Consider the following 7,076-nt stretch of genomic DNA (forward strand, 5'->3'; position numbering starts at 1 on the left):
GGCCTACAATTGTAGCAGTAAGTGCGAGTGATAAAAGATGTTAATTTGTTCATTTATTACTGAGAAAATAAAAACACTTGCACTTTGACTGAAATAATATGGAGTCTTAATATATTTTTAAATTGCTCAAAGAGTGTTAAATAGGGAGTACAGAGTATGTATCCCATTGATCTTTTAAAATCAAATCTCTGATTATATAATTAGTTTGATTATCTCTTACTTTTGGTGCCATTGATACACACAGTGAAAGAAAAAGAATGCACCTATTCAGATACTAACTGTCTTTCCTGAAATAGCTAGACTTCTTTGCCAGCATTCAGAGAGACAGTGATGTCACAACTAAGTGGATGTAAGGGCAGCTTAACTGAAATGTCTTCTATAGTTCTGATCACTGGTGGTATTTTGGATGGTTGATGAGTGTCTGTCCTTGCTTGGTGCTTGTTAGTGTTCCTTCTGCTTTGCTACATAATACCAGAGGATAACTTTTCAAGATGGAAGAAAAATCTTCAGTCAAGGATATGCAAAATGAAGTTAGGAAGAAAGGAGAAAACTTTGTAATACTACTTCAGTCTGTTTGCATTTCATCATCATTTACATACTTCACTTTCTGTATATTTCCAGCTAGCAATTTCCTGGGTCAGGATTCTTTGGCACTTTAAACTGAGACTTGTGGAGTGATGAAATTTTGCTTTCTAAAGTTTAAATGCAGAATCTGGCATACTCATTTGCATGCTAGAAAATTCGTGGTTATGCCCAATAGCCATGTTTCTCTTCCATGATACTCAAAACATCTTTAATTATGAGAAAAGAAAATTATACTTAAACAAATCAAATTGCACACTTTACCACAAATAAGTTGCATTTGGGGTTATTTTTTCCTACTATTTTCTAACATTTATATTGCGCTTTAGCGAACTTTGTTTCCTCACTGCCTCTCATTGACCATGATCATTCTTCAGTCTTTGCATGTGGTTCTCTCACAATCTCTCACTTCCTTTCTCTTTACTATTCAAGTTCTCCATATTTTTGAAGATTAAACACCAGTTTTCTTCTTCCCAAAAGCCTTCCAGAAACATTTCACTCCTACTTGTATTATTACAGGATGTATTATTAGCTTAGAGAAACATTAAACATTTGTAATTTGTACTACATTTCAATTATTTAGTTTCTAAAATATTCATTTTGAAATAATATTAGACTTTAAAAAGTCACAAAAGTAGCCATAGGATTCTTATATGCCTCACACTCAGTTCCCAAATGTTAAAGTCTTGTGGAACCACAGCATGATTATCCAAACCAGGAAATTAATACTGATACAATACTGTTAAATAATATACAGGTCTTATTGAAATATCATCAATTATCTCATATCCTGTCCAAGATTACAAAACTGCACTTTGTTATCATGTCTATTTAACCTCCTGCAATCTGTGACTCTTTCTTAAATTGAAGTAAATTGAAGTAATTTCTATCTGTGATATGAGAATGAAAACAAAAAAATGTTCCTAAAAAGATGTACTATTATCATTATTTTTAGAGTATTAATTTCCTTTCATGTATTAGTATCTGAAAAAAAATGAAATTTTGCTTAATTGTCTTCCTCCAATAGCTTCTAAAAGAAAGATGATATCCAAGGTAATTAAATAATTTCAAGGACATGAGTTTGGCCACTAGATGACAATAGCACCCTCTTCTATTCTATTTGAAGGACTTCTTTCAAGTCTTGCCCAGGTTTCCAGTTTAAAGACTACCACCAATAGCACCTTAACCAAAGACTTTACAATATTCTAATACCATTTGGAGATGACATTTTGTACTAGAAGAATCAACATTGTACAAAGCACATTGTCTTATAATTACTGGTTACATGTATGTCTCCCCCACTATACTGTGAAGGACTTAAGGAATCTGGTCTTATTTATTTTTAAATTCATGGTTTCCAATACTACAGCCAATATATAGTTGATCATGAGTACATGTTTAATATATATGTGTATATATATATATATATATATATATGGAGATTATATATAGAAAATCTCCACTATACCTTTAAAAACAACTTTCAAATAAAAAGAGCTTTACACTTGCTGAAGGCTTTATATATAGTCTATACTATTTACTGCTTTGATTTTCAATTAATTGAGAATTATCTTTAAATCTGTTCTTTACAGTCTAGTTTGGAGTCCTCTATTGGTCAATGCACTGTGAACAATACTTAATAATTGTCTAGTCCAAATTGAAGGTTCTTTTATTTGCTGCATACAATCTCCTTGGTCATCTTTCATCCAAGGGTAACAATATAATCCAGGTTTAGAGAGTTAAATGTAACTAGATATATGCTGTGGGCTTTCTGGACAGAATGAAGTTACCCAATACTCAAAGCATTTCCATGGAAGTGAGACACATTACTTATGCTCATATTCCTTGATGTGACCTAGACACTAGTTTATTTATACTGAAGTTCACCATTTCACTTTTTGTGTTGTGCCTTCTGTGAGTTTTAACAAATGTATAATGACTTGTACTCACGATTACTTCATCACACAAAATAGTTTCATGCCCTAAAAATCCCCTGTGCTCTCCCTATTCATCCCTTTCTAACTCTTGCTCCAAAATGCTGGCAACCACTGAACTTTTCACTGTCTTCATCATTTCATCTTTTTTAGAATGTCATATAGTTGAACTTATGCATTATATAAACTTCTTGGATTGACTTCTTTTACTTAGCAATATGCATTTAAGTTTTTTCTATGTGTTTCCATGACTTAAAACTCTTTTATTTTTAGTGCTGAATAACACTACATTGTATGTAGCACAGTTTATTTATCCATTCATCTACTGAAGGACATCTTTGCTTCCAAGTTTTTGCAATTATGATTAAAGTTGCTGTAAACATTATATGCATGTTTTTGTGTGGACACAGGATTTGAATGGTTTAGGTAAATACCAAAGTTTCAGTGCTGGATCATATAGTAAAAGCAAAATTAATTTTGTAAGAAACTGCCACACTGTCTTGCAAGTGGCTATATCACTTTGCATTCCCACCAGCAATGAATGAGAGTTCCTGTTGTTCTACATTAGGTCAAGTGGGACCCAAGCCCTTCCCCCACCCCAGCTCACTGGTGGGAGGAAGAGAAATGGAGAAGGGAGGGAGGGAAGGGAGGCCTGGGAATGCTGAACACCTAGCTCTGGAGATTTGCTCTGGGAACACAAACCTACATTTCATGGTGCTCTCATGATTAGAGGGGTTGGAAAGCTAAGACAGGCAGAATACCTGGAGAGACTGAGATTCCAGCCGCTTGTGGAAAGCAGGGATCCATACCTGGCTGCTCTGGGACAAAAGAAGGGTGGGCAGACTGAGAGACTTCCTAACAGTGAAAGGGCTGCTAAAGGGGTGAGGATTTCACAGAGCTTACTGCACAGGAGAAAGGATAGGTAGACAAAATTTTCCAGGTGCACTCTGCCAAGCAGGTTGGTAACTTTCACAATCTTCAGGCACTCCAGCCCTCTGGCAGGCTACACAGCTCCAAGGCCCCCCTCCATGCTTCACAGCCTGCTGTGCCTTCCTCCTGGCCAGCCCCACCTGGCTCACAAAGAGGCAAATCCTACCCTGGTGCTAGACCAGCCAGAGGAAAGCCCCGTCTGCAGCAGTTATAAATGAAAAGCATAGAGGCTTATACCTGTGTGCTCATCCCACTGGTTCTGGGAATGGAGACAGGAATAGCAGCCGGGAAGCAGGAAAAAGCTCTTCCTTCTCCCCAGGCACCAAGACTGCTCCCCTGCAACCCCTGACTTGGCTCCAAGGGCTGAGCAGCTAGAGAGAGTAGAGCTTCTGGGCACTAGAGGGTGCCACATACAAATATGAAATGTCAAAGGAACCTGGTTCAAAGCAAAATTATGAATACACCAGAGAAAGATTCAGATGAAATCGACCACATAAATCTTCCTGAAAGAGATTGCAAAATAAAAATCATTAACATGCTCATGGAGGTACAGAAAAATATTCAAGAACTCAGGAATGAATTCTGGTCAGAGATCCAATCCTTATGGAACACAGTATCAGAAATGAAACATACAATGGAAGGTTTTAAAATCAGATATGGTGGAGGAGACAATAAACGAAATAAAAATTAGAGAAGAGGAATACAAAGAAGCTGAGGCACAGAGAGAAGAAAGGATCTCTAAGAATGAAAGGATATTAAGAGAACTGTGTGACCAATCCAAACAGAACAATATTCACATTATAGGGGTACCAGAAGAAGAAGAAGAAGAGAGAGAAAGGGATAGAAAGTGTCTATGATGAGGTAATTGCTGAAAACATCCCCAATCTGGGGAAGGAGATACCCTCTCAGGCATGGAGGTGCACAGATCTCCCAACACAAGGGACCCAAGGAAGACAACACCAAGACATATAGTAATTAAAATGGCAAAGATGAAGGATAAGGAGAGACTATTGGAAGCAGCCAGAGAGAGAAGTAAGATCACATACAAAGGAAAGCCCATCAGGTTATCATCAGACTTCTCAGCAGAAACCTTACAGGCCAGAAGGGAGTGGCATGATGTATTTAATGCAATGAGGCAGAAGGGCCTTGAACCAAGAATACTTTATCCAGCAAGATTATTATTTAAATTTGAAGGAGAGATTAAACAATTTCCAGATAAGCAAAAGCTGAGAGAATTTGCCTCCCACAAATGGTCTCTACAGTGTATTTTGGAGGGACTGCTAAAGATGCAAGTGTTCCTAAGGTTTAATAGCTGTCACCAGAGGTAATAAAACCACAGTAAAGAAAGTAGAAGAGTAAATCACTAAGCAAATGCAAAATTAAATCAACTACCCCCAAAGTCAATCAAGGGATAGACAAATAGTACAGAATATGACACCTCACATATAAAGAGTGGAGGAGGAAGATAAAGAAGGGAGAGAAAAAAGAATCTTAAGATTGTGTTTGTAATAGCATAATAAGTCAGTTAAGTTAGATACTTAGAGAGTAAGGAAGTTACCCTTGAGCCTTTGGTAAGCATGAATCTAAAGCCTGTAATGGAAATAACTACATATCTATCAATAATCACCCTAAATGTAAATGGTCTGAATGCACCAAACAAAAGACACAGAGTCACTGAATGGATAAAAAACAAGACCCATCTATATGTTGCTTACAAGAGACTCACTTTAAATACAAATCCACAGACAGACTAAAAGTGAAAGTATGGAAAAAGATATTTCATGCAACTAACAGGGAGAAAAAAGCAGGAGTTGCAGTACTTGTATCAGACAAAATAGATTTCAAAACAAAGAAAATCACAAGAGACAAAGAAGGAACATGATGATAAAGGGGTCAATCCAACAAGAAGACATAACCATTATAAATATCTATGCACCCAACACAGGTGCACCTACATATGTGAAACAAATACTAACAGAATTAAAAGGGGAAATGGAATGCAATGCATTCATTCTAGGAGATTTCAACACTCTACTCTCCCCAAAGGACAGATCAACTAGACAGAAAATAAGTAAGGAGACAGAGGCACAGAACAACACATTAAAGCAGATGGACCTAACAGATATCTGCAGAATTCTACACCCAAAAGTAGCAGCATACACATTTTTCTCAAGTGCACACAGAACATTTTCAAGAATAGATCATATAATAGGCCACAAAAGGAGCCTTGGTAAATTTTAAAAAATTGAAATTTTACCAGTCAGTTTCTCAGACACACAAAGGTATGAAACTAGAAATAAATTACACAAAGAAAATGAAAAATCCCACAAACACATGGAGGCTTCACAACATGCTCCTAAATCCAATGGATCAATGACCAAATAAAAACAGAGATAAAGCAATATATGGAGACAAATGACAACAATAATTCAACACCACAAAATCTGTGGGATGCAGTGAAGGCTGTGCTAAGAGGAAAGCATATTGCAATACAGGCCTTTGTCAGGAAAGAAGAACAATCCCATGTGAACAGTCTAAACTCACAATTAACAAACTTAGAAAAAGAAGAATAAATGAAGCTCAAAGTCAGTAGAAGGATGGACATAAGATTAGAGCAGAAATAAATAAAATCAAGAAGAATAAAACAATAGAAAGAATCAATGAAAGGAAGAGCAGGTTCATTAAGAAAATAAACAGAATAGATAAAACCCTAGCCAGACTTATCAAGGAAAAAAGAGAGTCTACACATATAAGCAGAATCAGAAATGAGAAAGGAAAAATCACTAAGGACACCACAGAAAAACAAGGAATTATTAGAGAATACCATGAAAAATGATATGCTAACCAACTGGATAACCTAGAAGAAATGGACAACTTTCTAGAAAAATACAACCTTCCAAGGCTGACCCAGAAAGAAACAGAAAATCTGAACAGACCAATTACCAGCAATGAAATTGAATCAGTAATCAAAAAACTACCTAAGAACAAAACCGCTGGACCAGATGACTTCATCGCTGAATTTTATCAAACATTTAGTGAAGACCTAATATTCATCCTCCTTAAAGTTTTCCAAAAAAGTAGAAGAAGAAGGAATACTCCCAAACTCATTCTATGAGGCCAACATCACTCTAATACCAAAACCAGGCAAAGACACCACAAAAAAAGAAAACTACAGACCAATATCCCTGATGAACATAGATGCAAAAATACTCATAAAACTATTAGCAAAAATGAATTAAAAAGTACATCAAAATGATCATCATGATCAAGTAGGATTTATTCCAGGGATCCAAGGATGGTACAACATTGAAAAATCCATCAACATCATCCACCGTAATCACAAAAAGAAGGACAAAGACCACATGATCATCTCCATAGATGCTGAAAAAGCATGTGACAAAATTCAACATCCATTCATGATAAAAACTCTTAACAAAGTGGGGATAGAGGGCAAGTACCTCAACATAATAAAGGCCATATGTGACAACCCACAGGCAACATTATACTTAACAGAGAAAACATGAAAGGTTTTCCTTTAAGACTGGGAAAGACAAGGATGCCCATTCTCCCCACTTTTATTCAACATAGTTCTGGAGGTCCTAGTCATGGCAATTAGACAACACAAAGAAA

The sequence above is a fragment of the Manis pentadactyla genome, chromosome 4 (genome assembly GCF_030020395.1).
Source record: "Manis pentadactyla isolate mManPen7 chromosome 4, mManPen7.hap1, whole genome shotgun sequence".
NCBI lineage: Eukaryota > Metazoa > Chordata > Mammalia > Pholidota > Manidae > Manis > Manis pentadactyla.